Genomic DNA, 17,631 nt, shown 5'->3' on the forward strand with positions numbered 1-17,631 from the left:
CAACGGACACATTGTCAGGTTGTGCAGAGTGTGCAGAACGGGCAGAAAAAAGGTGTCTAACGGCTAGTTTCCGTGGGGGATGGTTTAAATAGCCACAGAGGACTGTAGCAAGGCAGAGAACTACTATTCCATTCAAAGAAATCAAGCATTCATTCTCTGCAAGTGGTTTTTCAACGAAAAGAGGGAAGAGCGCCATAACTCCATCCAACTATCTCTTCCCAAACATTGAAAGAGATCTCCTCCTCCCTTCAAGTCGTCCAGAATTTCAAGAGGAGACCCGAAGTTCAAGAAGCCCTTTCCCTTCTCCAACTTAAACGAGTTTGAGGGCTCTTAACTTTGCTTTTATTAATATTGCTGTATATTTGCTTTTGAGAAGCTCTGTGTTTCTGTTTGTTCCTTTTATTTACAACTTGTATTTGCTTGGTTCAATCGGGGGATTGAATCAAGGGTGTAGAGGTTGGTTGGTGAGCCTAGGTTAAAACCAACGTGTAAGGGTTCGATTGTGATCCCGGGAAAACAATCGGGGTGGTTCTAGTCGGTGAGCCAAGGAAAACCGACCGAGTTCGTTGTGAGCTCGTAAAACAACAAGTTTGGTTGTGAGCTTGTAAAACAACCGACTGTAATCCGAGGGGTTATAGTGAATTCCCAAGTGAGACTTGGGGAGTGGACGTAGGAGCAAGGGTTAGCTCCGAACCACTATAAAAACTTTGTGTTTGTGGTTGCTTGTGCCTCTTTCTCTTACTCTCATCTCACTCACAGCACATAGTAACCAACTAATCATCTTGCTAAAGTTTTAATTAGTCATCCACAAACGTTTTAGTTTTAAAATTATTTTAAAACCCAATTCACCCCCCCTCTTGGGTTGTCTATCTGGGCAACAAGTGGTATCAGAGCCTAAACTCTTCTACCCTAAGAGTAAAAGATCAAAATGACAACCCCATTTGGATCTTCCCACATTGAGGGTCAGTCCACCTAAAGACCCCCATTCTTTAGTGGATCCGACTACTCATATTGGAAGGCTAGGATGAGAATATTCATCCAAGCCCAACACTATGAGATGTGGACCATTGTAGTAAATGGACCATACATCCCATCCATCTATGTAGAGGGTGTCACTGTACCTAAACTAGAAAAGGATTGGGATGAACATGACATGAGAAAGGCACAACTCAATTCTAAAGCAATGAATGTGCTTTACTGTGCATTAGATAGGAATGAATTCAATAGAGTCTCTACTTGCAATTCTGCAAAAGAGATTTGGGACAGACTTGAAGTGACCCATGAGGGCACGAATCAAGTCAAAGAATCCAAAATAAATATATTAGTTCATAAGTATGAACTATTTAAGATGGATTCTAATGAGACAATCACTAGCATGTTCACTAGGTTTACTGACATTGTCAATGGCCTAAAAAGCCTTGGCAAAAACTATACTAACAGTGATCTTGTCAGAAAAATTTTTCGCTGTCTACCAAGGTCATGGGAAGCCAAGGTGACGGCAATCCAAGAAGCTAAGGACTTGAACAAGCTTCCACTTGAAGAGCTCCTTGGATCCCTAATGACTCACGAGCTAACAATGAAGCAGCACAGCGAAGAAGAGTCCTCCCATAAGAAAAAGGTAATAGCCCTCAAATCTACATCATCTAACAAAGATTTGTCTTGCAGTAGCAGCAGTGAAGAAGAAGATCATGAGGGAGATGATGATGAGGCTCTTCTTGTGCGCAAGTTCAGAAAATTCATCAACCACAAGAAGTCCTATCATCAAAGGAGAGGCCCCTCAAATTCCTATCGCAAGGATAAAGGTAAGGAAAGGGAAAATGAGGGGATTGGTTGTTATGAGTGCAAGAAGCCGGGGCACATCAGAGCTGAGTGTCCCTTACTAAAGAAGGGCAGCAAGTACAAGAAGAAGAAAGCCCTTGTCACCACCTTATCGGACTCCGACGCATCATCTTCATCATCGGATGAGGAACAAGAAGAAAAGGCCAATTTCTGTTTCATGGCCAATGAAAATGAGGTAACATCCAACACGCATCTCGATTTTACCTTTGATGAATTGTATGATGCATTTAATGAATTAATGATTGAATATAAGGCCATAAATCTTAAGAATAAAGAACTAAAAATAGCTAATCAATCTTACCTACATAAATACGATAAGTTAGTTAAGGATAACGATTGTATCACCAAAGAAAATGCAGAACTTAAAACAAGCAACCAAATCTTGATACAAAAGAATAATACCTTAACTAAAGAAAATGAAAGGCTGAACAAAGAAACATTAGAACCCAAAAACAATAAACATATAAATGAGAGTATCACAAAAGAACTGAATGATCTAAAAGCAGAAAAACAAACACTAACTAAAGAACTTGAAAAATACAAATCCTTGGTTGAAAAATTTACATATAGTTCAGAAAAACTGAATATGATACTTAATAGTCAACGAGCAGTATTCAATAGAGCAGGTTTAGGATATAAACCTAAAAATAAGCAAAAACTTCTTAGTAACTTCTTTGTTAAAGCTGGAGAAAGCAAAACTAAGAAAGTAACCTGCTTTTGTTGTGGAACTGTAGGACATAAAGCAAATGTATGTGACTATAGGAAAGGAAAAACTAAAAGAAAAATTAAAAGGGTATGGGTTCCAAAAGGAACCAATATGACTAACCATGAAGGACCCAAGAAAACTTGGGTACCTAAGATTATATGATCTGCTTGTGTAGGAGTGTCTTGCAGCCAAGGTCAACAAAAATTGCTGGTACTTGGATAGTGGCTGCTCAAGACACATGACGGGTGACAAGGATCAATTCTTCACCCTTGAAGCTAAGAAGAGAGGTGCTGTGACTTTTGGAGACAATAACCAGGGTCACATCATTGGTATAGGTAAAGTTCAAATTACCCCTTCTACTTTTATTGATAATGTTCGATATGTTGATGGTCTTAAGCATAATTTATTAAGCATTAGTCAATTATGTGATAAAGGTTATAATGTTATGTTTAAACCATCACTATGCATCATAACAAACCCAAATGACAATAGTTTAGTTTTTAAAGGAATAAGACGTGGGAATGTGTATGTTGTAGACCTTGAGGATCTTGCCAAACACAACCCATGCTTAGTTGTTAATGAAACTAAGGACAATGATGCTAGTTGGCTATGGCACCGTAAGTTAGGTCATGCAAGCATGGACACAATATCTAAACTAGTTAAAAAAGATTCCGTGATAGGTTTGCCAAAACTAAGGTTTGAAAAGAATAAAATATGTGAAGCTTGTCAATATGGCAAACAATCAAGGAACTCCTTTAAATCTATAAATTGTGTCTCAACCTCTAGATCTCTAGAACTACTACACATGGACCTATTCGGACCAACTAGAACCACAAGCCTAGGTGGAAATAAATATGGTCTAGTTATTGTAGATGATTATTCTAGATACACTTGGGTCATGTTCTTAGCTCATAAGGATCAAGCTTTTACAGTTTTCAAAAAATTTCATAAAGAAGTAACCAATGCTAGAAATACTTCAGTAATAGCTATTAGAAGTGACTATGGTACCGAATTTGAAAATCATTTATTTGATGAGTTTTGTAGTAAAAAGGGGATAACACACAATTTTTTTGCACCTAGGACACCACAACAAAATGGAGTTGTGGAGAGAAAAAATAGAACTCTAGAGGAAATGGCTAGAACTATGTTATGTGAAAGTAACCTCCCTAAGTACTTTTGGGGAGAAGCCATTAATACTTCTTGTCATATATTAAATAGAGTTCTATTGAGACCCATTATAAAGAAAACACCTTATGAACTTTGGAAAAACAGAAAACCAAAGGTAAATTACTTTCATGTTTTTGGATGTAGGTGTTTTGTTCATAATAATGGGAAAGATAATCTAGGAAAATTTGACTCTAAATCTGATGAGGGCATATTCTTAGGGTACTCTACAACTAGTAAAGCATATAGAGTCTTTAATAAAAGAACCCTAGTTATAGAAGAATCCATACATGTTGTCTTCGATGATTCTAGTGATATCTCTTCTAGTAAGAGAGTTAATTTTGATGATGATACAGAAATTCTTGAAGAAAAGATTGACGAGATGACATTACAAGATAACAGTCAAAAATTAATTGAAGATGCATCATCAAGCCAAGAGACTATAGTAGATCATGGGCTAACTAAAGCTTGGAGGTATGCTCACGGGCATCCTAAGGAATTAATTCTAGATGATCCGTCTCAACCTATTAGGACTAGAGCATCCCTTAGGAATTTAAACAATCATCTAGCCTTTGTTTCACATTTTGAGCCCAAACACATAGAAGAGGCTGAAAAAGATGTAAATTGGATAAATGCAATGCAAGAAGAATTAAACCAATTTACTAGAAACAAGATATGGAATCTAGTCGAAAGACCTTCTGAATATCCAATTATAGGTACCAAATGGATTTATAAAAATAAACTTGATGAAAATGGAATTGTAATAAGGAATAAGGCTAGACTAGTAGCAAAGGGCTATAATCAAGAAGAAGGTATAGATTTTGATGAAACCTTTGCTCCTGTAGCTAGACTTGAGGCTATTAGATTATTATTAGCATATGCATGCTCTAAGGACTTCAAACTATTTCAAATGGATGTAAAAAGTGCATTTTTAAATGGGTATATTAATGAGGAGGTATATGTAGAACAACCTCCTGGTTTTGAAAATCATCAATACCCTAATCATGTATATAAATTGAACAAAGCACTCTATGGTTTGAAACAAGCACCTAGAGCATGGTATGAGAGGCTTAGCAAATTCCTATTAGAACATGAATTCTCTAGGGGTAATGTAGATACAACACTATTTCTGAAAAAGCAAAACAAAGATATGTTGTTAGTGCAGATTTATGTTGATGATATCATTTTCGGTGCTACTAACAATCGCCTCTGCGAAGAATTTGCTGATTTGATGCAGAGTGAATTTGAGATGAGCATGATGGGAGAGCTGAATTACTTTCTTGGACTTCAAATCAAACAATCTGAAGAAGGCATCTTCATCAATCAAGCCAAATACATCAAGGAGATGCTCAAGAAGTTTGATATGGAGGGAAACAAATCAATCAGCACCCTCATGAGCTCATCATGCAAATTAGACCAAGATGAATCAGGTAAGTCTGTAGATCAGAAATTATATAGAGGTATGATAGGATCTTTATTGTATCTTACTGCAAGTAGACCTGATATCATGTTTAGTGTTTGCATGTGTGCTAGATATCAGTCTAATCCTAAGGAATCACATCTAATTGCAGTTAAGAGAATCTTTAAATACCTAATAGGAACTAAGAATATAGGTTTATGGTATTCTAAAGAATCTAGCCTAAACTTAATAGGATACACAGATTCAGACTTTGCTGGATGTAAACTTGATAGAAAAAGCACCAGCGGGTCATGTCAATTCCTAGGAGAAAACTTAATCTCATGGTTTAGCAAGAAATAAAACTCGGTTGCACTATCTACTGCTGAAGCTGAATATGTTGCAGCCGGGAGTTGTTGTGCTCAAATCTTGTGGATCAAACAACAATTAGAAGATTATGGCATTAAACAAGATAAAATTCTCATTAATTGTGATAATACAAGTGCCATTAATCTAACTAAAAATCCAATTCAGCATTCAAGAACTAAACATATTGAGATAAGACATCACTTCATAAGAGATCATGTACTGAATGGTGATGTGACACTTCAATTTGTTTGTACTGATGATCAATTAGCTGACATTTTTACAAAACCCTTAAGTGAAGAGAGATTTAGTGTGCTTAGGAGGGGATTAGAAGTGATTGATCCATCCTAGTGGTAGTTTCCACTAGATTCATTGATTTTGATGATTAGATTGTAGTTAAAATAGAGTTTCTTTTCAATGATCATCAAATCAGATCATAATTTAGTGATTTTCCCTCATTCGGCACGAACATAGCATGATTTTTAGGTGCGTGCCAAAGTTCGAGACGACTCGAGTAAGTTTCAGAGTCGGCTCGTAAGGGGTAGTCGACTCGCACATTTACGGGAGTCGACTCGAGAACGATGGCAGCAGAGGGGGAGTCGAGTCGCATACAGTCGGGAGTCGACTCGAGGTAAACAGGCGCATAAGGAGAGTCGACTCGCGCATATTTTGGAGTCGACTCGAGGTCGAGTCGACTCGCGACTCAGTGGAGTCGACTCGCAGTCGGGATCCGACTTTTTAACCCTAACTCCATCGTTTAGAAAACACATCCTTTCACCGCCGCCACTGTTCAAAACCCTAGAGTCGACTCCTAGAACGTCTCCGGCCGCCCCTAGGTCCTTTTCCCGTTGATCCTTCATCGTCCATTAGGATTTCATTCCATTCTAGGTCAACCATGCCTCGCAAAGCCACTGTCCCAAGCCGGAAGAGGCCCCATTCCGCGACTGGTGCCGAGCGGCGTTCCAAGGCTCGGAACGACCCCGTGAGGCCACAACCTCCGGCTCGTTCCCCGCCGAGGGCCGTTCCCTCGAGGCCGTGTGCCGGGAAGGCGGTCTCCACCGGGAGATACGTCGATTTCGACTATCTCTCCCGGGAGGGCTTCACTATAGGAAATAGACTTAGGGCCCAGGGTTTAGAGTACTTTTGTTCCCTAGACCTCCCCACATACCCTGGCCTAATTAGAGAGTTCTATGGTACTGTCCATAGGGGGAATGGGGGAATAGAGGGAACCGTAGCCGGTGTCCCATTGTTTATTTCCGAGGATTTCATAGCCCAAATCCTCCACCTTCCACAGTTAGGGGTGGCTCCCACACACCCCGAAGATAGGACTGAGGCCCTTACGGCCATTCTAGGGCATCCACCCCAGTCCCCTTTAGATGAGGTGTCCGCCAGCTCACTTTCAGTTGAGATGCGGCTCCTCTTGAGCATCATTTCTCGGTCTTTGTTCCCAAAGACCGGACAGTTCGATTTTGTGTCTGAGAGGGACCTAGCCCTCATGTACTACATTCTTCAGGATACCCCCATAAACTTTCCCAAGATGATATATAGATACCTATGTGAGCCACTAGATAGACCTAGGCTCACCCTCCCCTATGGCATGATGTTCACCCTTATCTTTAGGGAGGCCGAGATCCCTATTCCTGAGGGGGAACCCTCTCGCGCATTGCGATGGACAGATCGCATGCGTCCGGGGACCCTACACAGGATGGGGTTTCGGAAGGTAGAGGGGACCTGGGTTAGGAAGTCTTCCACCTCCACACATACCACCAGACATTCCCCTAGTCCTGACCCAGACTCGGATTATCCTGACTTTCCCTCCACCTCTGCTCCCACCACCTCAGCCGGACCCTCCTCCTCAGCTCCACCACCCATGGAGGTCCGTATCGCTCCTGAGCAGCTCCTAGAGTTGCGGCAGGAGATTGTCCGAGATCTCCGGGACGACCTACTTAGGGAGCTCCGGGGTTCAGTGCCAGCTCCCTCTCCTACACCTTCTTCGGCGTTGGTCCCTTCCTTGACAGCCGTGACTGAGATGACGGCCCATGTACGGGAAGAGATCTACAACGTCAGGAGCTTGATCCAGGCCCAGTTCTCCAGTATGAGTGAGGTCACGAGCACCACTCGGAAGATGCGCGATGACATAGGACATGACATGCGCACCACTACTCAGGGGGCAGAGCGCTTGGCGAATGTACTGATCGCCAAGCTGGACACACTGCAGGAGACCCTGACTGAGCTCTCCACTACACATAGCAGGGCCACCTCATCCATTATCTCTCAGCTCGGGCATGTTACAGATGCGGTCACTCTCCTCATGGAGCAGAACAGATTGAGAGGAGGAGCCACATCCTCGAGAGGAGGAGCCACATCCTCGAGGAGACCTTAGCTGCCTTTTTGCTTTATTTTGACATGTATTCCTTTTTGCTTTACTTATTGTCTTCTCAAATGTATTTACATACAAATCAATACAATGAGTAGACATATTCTCTTCAATTCTGTGCTAATTGATCTCTGTTTGCTTGTGTGTTCTATTCACTTCCTTTTTGATACGATGACAAAAAGGGGGAGAAATACTTAATAGATATGTAAATGGAATCAACATAAAAGAAATCAAAATGAGAATTAAAACATAATTTGTTCTTAGTGGATTTGGTACCTCGAGGCTCATTATCTCTCTGTTGGGGCTCCTAATGGAGTAATCTCCAGAATCTATTCAAGGGATATTCGGAGATTAGCTGAATCCAACTCAAAAACAAATTGTCAGATTTTCCCTCCAAAAAAAAAAAAAAAACCAAAAATTTCAGTTCAAAAACTTCAATGCATTAAAAGGAAATTCAGAGAATCAAAACAAAGTAGAATGCATATGTTGAGGGGGAGAATCTGAATTTTTAAGAAAGATAAATCATTAAATATATATAAGCCAAACAATTGATTGCATGATATGAAGGCTTATATAATTCCAAATGAAAGGGGGAGCTTTAACTCCAAAATTTATTGTTTCACACCTTTCAAACTTGGATAAATTAAATTACCAGACATTTGAATTCATTTATGGATTTTATTTCCTTGCTTATAGAGCAATTCACTTTACATATACTCAATGTTTTGTCATCATCAAAAAGGGGGAGATTGTGGAGTGATTGATTAAAACCCTATTTGATTTTGATGAGCTCAAAGCATTTTGAGTATATCTTTTGTTTACTAATGAATTCAATTGAGTGTTTCAGTGAAAATCTTGTCTAAATGTTTCTAGACTTGGTTCAAGATATTTTGGATAAGTTAAGAAGTCAGTTTGAACCAAAGTCTGAGACTCGAGTCGACTCCGGGATATTACGAGTCGACTCCAAGCGTATCAGAATCACTGGCACGGGCTCGAGTCGACTCCGGACCATTACGAGTCGACTCCGACTGAGAACAGACAGACGAACAGAAGGGCACAACTTAAAATCTGTCAGCGAGTCGACTCCTGAAGTGCGCGAGTCGACTCCGATGTTTACCGAGTCGACTCCGGAGTAGTATGAGTCGACTCCAAGGAGTTACAGACAGAAAAGTCAGAGAGCGATTTTCGACCCTGAGATTCGAGTCGACTCCTGTGGAACGCGAGTCGACTCCAAAGAAAGCGAGAGTCGACTCTCAGTGGTACACAAGGCAAAAGTCAGAGAACAGTTTTCGGACTCTGAGATTCGAGTCGACTCCCGCAATGCACGAGTCGACTCCGAGACACCGCGACCCCAAAGAGACAGAAGACCAATTTGTTGTCTCTGAGAGCCGAGTCGACTCCAAGACAGCTCGAGTCGACTCCAAGGCAGCGGTACATCAAAAAGGCAGAAGGCAATGTTTCGGAAACTGAAAGCCGAGTCGACTCCGGAGAAGTTCGAGTCGACTCCAAGACTGGACGAGCCAAAAGACAGAAGATCGGGAGTTCGGGCTCTGAGCGCCGAGTCGACTCCCAGGATTGTCGAGTCGACTCGAGTGGACCAAGTTGAAAAGTAGATCTACGGATTTCATGGGATGAGCCGACTCCGAAAATGCCAAGTCAGCTCCAGAAGTTGGCGAGTCGACTCCGGGTTAAGTCGAGTCGACTCCCAGTCGAGGAGGTCACTTTAATTCAAATCCGAAACAGTTGCCGAGCCGACTCCAGAAAAGCATGAGTCGACTTCCGCTACAGCCGAGTCGACTCCTGATCGCGCGAGTCGACTCCGACCCCAACGGACACATTGTCAGGTTGTGCAGAGTGTGCAGAACGGGCAGAAAAAGGTGTCTAACGGCTAGTTTCCGTGGGGGATGGTTTAAATAGCCACAGAGGACTGTAGGAAGGCAGAGAACTACTATTCCATTCAAAGAAATCAAGCATTCATTCTCTGCAAGTGGTTTTTCAACGAAAAGAGGGAAGAGCGCCATAACTCCATCCAACTACCTCTTCCCAAACATTGAAAGAGATCTCCTCCTCCCTTTAAGTCGTCCAGAATTTCAAGAGGAGACCCGAAGTTCAAGAAGCCCTTTCCCTTCTCCAACTTAAACGAGTTTGAGGGCTCTTAACTTTGCTTTTATTAATATTGCTGTATATTTGCTTTTGAGAAGCTCTGTGTTTCTGTTTGTCCCTTTTATTTACAACTTGTATTTGCTTGGTTCAATCGGGGGATTGAATCAAGGGTGTAGAGGTTGGTTGGTGAGCCTAGGTTAAAACCAATGTGTAAGGATTCGATTGTGATCCCGGAAAAACAATCGGGGTGGTTCTAGTCGGTGAGCCAGGGAAAACCGACCGAGTTCGTTGTGAGCTCGTAAAACAACAAGTTTGGTTGTGAGCTTGTAAAACAACCGACTGTAATCCGAGGGGTTATAGTGAATTCCCAAGTGAGACTTGGGGAGTGGACGTAGGAGCAAGGGTTAGCTCCGAACCACTATAAAAACTTTGTGTTTGTGGTTGCTTGTGCCTCTTTCTCTTACTCTCATCTCACTCACAGCACATAGTAACCAACTAATCATCTTGCTAAAGTTTTAATTAGTCATCCACAAATGTTTTAGTTTTAAAATTATTTTAAAACCCAATTCACCCCCCTCTTGGGTTGTCTATCTGGGCAACAGATCCCATTGCCAATAGAAGAGCTCTTGTCCAGCTATGCTGATGTGTTCCAAGAGCCATGTGGTCTTCCTCCTTCACGTACATGGGACCATCAGATACCGTTGGTGCCAGGCACTAAACCCATGAACTCTCGCCCATACAGATACCCACACTACCAGAAATCTGAAATAGAGAGGTTGGTGGGAGAATTACTACAACAGGGGGTTGTACGACCAAGTCAAGGCCCTTTTGCCTCACCTGTGTTGCTGGTGCGAAAGAACGATAGTTCGTGGAGACTTTGTGTCGACTATCGAGCGTTGAACCAGGCTACTATCGAGCGTTAAATTTTCCATTCCCATCATTGAGGAGCTGCTAGATGAGTTACATGGTGCTCAAGTCTTCTCCAAGCTCGACTTAAGGTCGGGCTACCATCAAATCAGAGTGAAGCCAGAGGACGTTTCCAAAACCGCCTTCCGAACACATGAAGGGCACTACGAGTTCCTGGTGATGCCTTTCGGCCTCACCAATACTCCATCAACCTTTCAAGGGCTTATGAATGAGGTATTTCGCCCCTTCTTGAGAAGGTTTGTTCTAGTATTTTTTGATGATATCCTCATGTACAGTCTGAATATTAAGGATCATTTGTTTCATTTAAAGACTGTACTAGAGCTGCTCCGTACTAACAAGTTGTTTGCAAAGAAAAGTAAATGTATTTTTGGAAGTACTTCTATCGAATATTTAGGACATATCATATCCAAGGATGGAGTAGCTAATCCTGAGAAGATTCAATGTATGCTGGACTGGCCTCAACCCAAGAACCTCAATTTCTTGGCCTCACGGGGTACTACCGCCGCTTTATACAAGACTATGCGAGGATTGTCCACCCCTTGACTGAAATGCTGAAGAAAAACTCATTCAATTGGACTGAAGAATCACTACGGGCATTCAACCAATTGAAGGAGGCCATGACACGACCACCAGTTCTAGCTCTCCCAGATTTTAATGAAGACTTTCAGGTTGAATGTGATGCTTCAGGGGCTGGTATTGGAGCTGTCCTATCTCAAGGTCGGCGTCCCATTGCTTTCTTCAGTAAGGCTCTCAAAGGCAAGCAACTCTTCTTGTCCACTTATGAGAAGGAGCTGTTGTCCTTAGTGTTGGTGGTGAGAAAGTGGAGACACTATCTTTTCGGAAGAAAATTCGTGGTGAAAACGGATCAGCAAAGCCTCAAATTTCTTCTCGACCAAAGGATGGGGACTCCTATGCAGTAGCAGTGGGCTGCAAAATTAATTGGGTATGATTTTACTGTTGAGTACAGGTCTGGTTCGACCAACCAAGTAGCTGGTGCACTTTTCAGGAGGACAAAAGTTGAGATTTTAGCCATTTCCATGCCAGTGGCTGATTGGTTGGAGGAGTTGAAAGGAGAGCACTCCCAAGATGCACACATCCAAGAGTTATTACAACAAATTCAAGCTGGGCAAGCGGATTCTTCCAAGTACTCGACCAAGGGAGGACTTCTATTCTCCAAGGACAGGTTTTACATATCCACTCACTCTCCATTCAAGGCTAAAGTCCTTTCTTTTATGCATGACAGTCCCATAGGAGGCCATGCTGGTTACCACAAAACTTATTAGTGGATCAAGCGAGATTTTTACTGGCAACATCTCAAAAAAGATGTACGTAGATACATCAAGGAGTGCGACCTTTGCCAGCGCACCAATGCTGAGAATGTGCATCTGGCGGGACTCCTCCAACCGCTAGACATTCCCACAAGCATCTGGACAGCCATATCAATGGACTTCATCGATGGGTTGCCTTTATCCCAAGGGAGATCAATGCACACTTCATAGCAATGGCTCATCCCTACACTGCAGCTATGGTGGCTCGTCAATTCCTCGAACACATATTCAAGCTACATGGAATGCCAACTTTAATTGTGAGTGATTGGGATGCAATATTCTTAAGCAATTTCTGGAAGTAATTTTTCAAGCTCCAAGGGACTAAACTAAACATGTCATCTGCCTATCATCCCCAATCAAATGGCCAGTCGGAGGTTGTCAACAAATGTCTAGAACGATACCTTCGCAGCTTTTGTGGTTTGAAGCCAAAAGAATGGAGTAAATGGCTTGCCAATCATCACTCAACAACTGGAATGACTCCATTTCAGATTGTGTATGGCATTCCTCCTCCCAAACTCATCTCTTATGTTCGAGGTATGGCCAGAGTGGAGGCTGTGGATGCAGCTCTTCGTAGCAGGGAAGAGATTCTGATAAGCCTCAAGGAGAACTTGAAAAAAACACAAGAGCGCATGAAGTTTATGGTTGATCGGCGTCGGACTGACCGGGAGTTCAACGTCGGTGATTAGGTATTTCTCCGTCTTTAGCCATATAGGCAACATTCCATTAATTTGAGGACTAATTTAAAGTTGTCACACAAATATTTCGGTCCTTACCGAGTCCTAGAGAGAATTGGATTGGTGGCATATCGCCTGGAGCTTCCCCCTCAATCTCGAGTTCATCTTGTTTTTCACGTCTCGTGTCTCAAGAGAAAAGTGGGAGAAAATATCTCTGTCCAAACCCATCTACCAGAATCAGATCAAGATGGTATCCTTATTATGGAACCTGAGGCTATTTTGCAGAGGAAGATGGTGAAACGAGGCAATCGGGCTGTCACCAAAGTGCTCGTTAGTTGGAAGGGATTAGAAGACGAGGACGCAACGTGGGAGGACTACTACAAGCTTCGGGAAAGATTTCCTAATCATCAGCTCGAGGATGATCCGGTTGCTGAGAGGGAGGGAATGTAACGTGCCTCCTCATGCAGGCACGTGACATATTTGGTGAATGTAACGTGCCTCCTCGTGCAGGCATGTGACATATTTAGGCCCTATTTGGGAGAGCTTTTGGAGGGCCAAAAAGCACTTTCTGGCCCTCCAAAAGTACTTTTTGATAAAAAATGATGTTTGGTAAAATTTTCAGAAAGCTGTTTCAGCTTTTGTGGGAAGCTTAAAACAGCTTTTGGGGAGAAGCTCCAATTTGGAGCTTTCCAAAAATGCTGTTTTCAGCTTTGTCGGGAAGCTATTTTTGGACCAAAATACCCCCATTTAAATCATACTTTTTCCCCCAAAAACTCTTATCTCGCTTCTTCCTTTCTCCCTTTCCCTCTCAATCTTCTTCTTCCTTTCTCTCTATTTGTTAGAGAGATAAATGGTCATTAGAAGGATAAAAAATTAATTTACACTAATAATTATAATATTTTATATATTTATTATTGTATTATACTATAAATATAAAATTATATTGCATTATATCATAATACATTGATATGTTATTTAAATAATTTAATATTATATTAAATTATTATTCTATAATACATAATGTTATATTACTATATTATAATAATATTATATTACATTACATTAATATTATACTATATCATATATTTATGTTTAATACATATTATATTTTATTATGCTCTGTTATATAATACTAGTAATGTCCTTTATGGTCATTTGTCACACAAAAGTACTTTCTCAGTTTGTTTACTAAACACATGTTAAAGTGTCATAGCACTTTAGAAATGTAGTTACCAAACATCAAACAGTTTTTTATAAATGCTCTGCTTCAAACAGCTCTACTTCTAACAGCTCTACTTCCAAAAGCTCTACTACTAACAGCTTTCCCAATCAAGGCCTTAGTATCTGACCTGTTCAGTAGTTTGTAGTTAGTCTATTTCTGTTTCCTACAAAAGTGGCGATTCTTTCAGGAAAAGAGTTGCACACATATTAGGTAGTTTGCTTGTATTTTGTTGGATTGTTGTAACTTCTCCTGCGTGGGAAGATAGATTCTATTTTTGTGGATTGTTGCAACTTTCCCTGCATGGGAAGATGGAGTCCAAGCTTCAGTTTTAGGAGTATTAGGAGTGGTTGTAACTTCCTCCTCCAATATAGGAGAGGAATCATTTATATTCCAGTTTTGAAAGAATAGAAGGGGAACATTGAAAACCCAAATCCCGTATCCAAGTTAGGAGGTAAGGAGCTACCTCGAATTAGTTCCAGCAAATTTCACAAACATCCTTTACACAACCCTAATTTCCATTCATAAACCACCATCATACTCTGTTGCCTCACCTATAAACCATCGAACAACCCTCGGGTACGTTCCATTCTCCCGTACAACATATCCGGCCTCACACGGACGATGCCAGATGACTCCACTGATTGTTCTCTTTCTACCAAGTGGGGAGAGATTTAGTGGTGGTGGTAACGGTGGTAATGGGGATGGTGATCCGTCCACAGGTGTTTGCCCCTTTTTTTTGTGTGTGTTATTGCTGCTTCAGGAAATGAACAACAGTGAAAGATCATCAGGATTTGGGAGGATTTGGGAGGAAATGAACAGCAGTGAAAGATCCATGCCTGGGGGAAGACTCATAGCCGATCATTTTCAGTGGATGATTGGTGATGGCCAGGATATTATGGTCTTCATGAAGTATTCTAATATGGATGTTGTTGATGAGGAACATACTATTGCAGATATTACTAATATTGAGGGAATGGGATGAGCAATTATTATCTAATCTATGCCCATCAGAGTTGCTATAAATTGTTGCTTCCATGGTAGTCCAAGGAACAAAGCACTTGAATGATTATGCTGGGACGAAAATTTGAGGATCCAGGTCCATGTTCAGGAATTACAGGATATAATGAAACCACCCAGACATGTTCATCATCATGAGCCGTTTGCATGGATTTGTGTGAGGACCCGTGCGGGCGTGTGTTTAGTCCCATATCGGTTATTCGCTGGATAGATCTTGGGTACTTATACATGATCAAGGAACTCAAATAATAACTTCCGGCTAGCCATTTTAGGTGAGGTCCTGGGTTGTTACAAATGGTATCAGAGCGGACCCGGCCCATAATCTATGTGGACTAGGGGACACTGCAGCACGGATCCATTGGGGCTGACCACGGACTGATTGTGGTGCTTGTGATTAGATTTGAATGGATTTGAACCCTTAGCCTGACGAGAACGTCAGGGCTTGAACGGGGGGAGTATGTGAGGACTCGTGCGGGCGTGTGTTTAGTCTCATATCGGTTATTTGCTGGGTAGATCTTGGGTACTTATACATGATCAAGGAACCCAAATAATACCTTCCGGCTAGCCATTTTGGGTGAGGTCCTACATTGTTACAAATGGTATCAGAGCGGATCCGGTCCATAACCTATGTAGACTAGGGGACACTGTAGCATCGATCCATTGGGACTGACCACGGGCCGATCGTGGTATTTGTGATTAGATTTGAATAGATTTGAACCCTTAGGCTGACGAGGATGTCAGGGCTTAAACGGGGGGAGTATGTGAGGATCCGTGCGGGCGTGTGTTTAGTCCCACATCGGTTATTCGCTGGGTAAATCTTGGGTACTTATACAAGATCAAGGAATCGAAACAATACCTTCCAGCTAGCCATTTTGGGTGAGGTGCTGGGTTGTTACAATTTGTTCCGCAAAAGTAGCAACATGGGTCTTAAATTTTTCCATTGCAAGGCCACTTAGAAACGGTTACCGTGATTTTTCCTTCCCTTGTATGACCTGAACAGGGAAAATTTGCTTGAGTACATTGACCTGAACAAAAATTCTTTTTGGCATTCGATGTATGGTGAAATTGTTTACAGGATACAAGGTGTCCTAATATGGTTTATGGTCCTAAGCAAAAGCTCTCTATCTAACAAAATTATGATACAACTTGTGAGGTTAAACCATCTCAGCTCTGAATGGCAAGCCAGAATGGTCAGTAAATGATCTAGAATTTAGATGAGAAGTGGGAAAGCAGCTTATTAACAGCTTCTGAAAGAAATTTACACTTTTGTACTGGCCAGGAATTGCATGAACCATCCAAATAAATTTTGCATATTCTAGATAGCAGAATTCAGTGCTTGATTGCTTGCAAATGCAGACTTGCTACTTTTAGATAAAAACTAATTTGTCATGGTGAAGAGCATATCGATGAATAATCTTCTATGACTGCTGTTCTTCAATTTTATATCTATGCCTTCGCTCCTGGTTCTTCAGTATAATGGCATCGTGTTATGGTTCCTTAATTACTTCTCTCATTTGTGCATGACTTTGTATTTTTTTAATTTGCCTCAATTGTCAAGTATGGTTAATTTTTTGCTGCAACTTTATGCATGATTGTGTTCTAATCAAGTATACTCCACCATAACTCTCCAATCTCACCTACTGTCATTCCAGTGTGTATTCTATACAACTGGGCCCCTTATAATCTCTGAATTGCAGGATCTAAATTTTTAGAGGTATCTTTTTGTTCAAAAGGATGATCATGTTTTTTTTGTTATTCATTTCTTTTTCCATTAGATGGTAGATTATATGAATATTATCATGCATGAAACTGAGAAAGACGATGTGGTTGAGGTTTTGCTGTATGGAAAAAAGAGAACGAAGAATTGTTCTTCTCACTTATGGAAGATATTAGATCTTAAAGGGAAAAGACCAACAACATTTTTTTCAAAATCTGCATATTTGAGAAACTTTGAATGCACAAAGTAAAAAAAAACTGTAACAACCCAGGATCTCACCCAAAATGGCTAGCCGGAAGTTATTATTTGGGTTCCTTGATTCTGTATAAGTACCCAAGATCTATCCAGCGAATAACCGATGTGGGACTAAACATACGCCCACACGGATCCTCACATACTCCCCCCGTTCAAGCCCTGACGTCCTCGTCAGGCTAAGGGTTCAAATCCATTCAAATCTAATCACAAACACCACGATCGGTCCGTGGTCAACTCCAATGGATCCGTGCTGCAGTGTCCCCTAGTCCACATAAGTTATGGGTCGGGTCCGCTCTGATACCATTTGTAACAACCCAGGATCTCACCCACAATGGCTAGCCGGAAGTTATTATTTGGGTTCCTTGATTCTGTATAAGTACCTAAGATCTACCCAGCGAATAACCGATGTGGGACTAAACATACGCCCGCACAGATCCTCACAAAAACTATACGGATGTACAACTTAGAAACAAGTTCAACTAATTGAGGACTTGGAAATGAGATTTCGCTAAGTTGATAAAAGAGACGGGAATTGGTTAC

Source organism: Phoenix dactylifera, chromosome 5, assembly GCF_051530095.1.
Source record: "Phoenix dactylifera cultivar Ajwa chromosome 5, Ajwa_hap1_PhDact_Kaust_v1.1, whole genome shotgun sequence".
Classification (NCBI taxonomy): domain Eukaryota; kingdom Viridiplantae; phylum Streptophyta; class Magnoliopsida; order Arecales; family Arecaceae; genus Phoenix; species Phoenix dactylifera.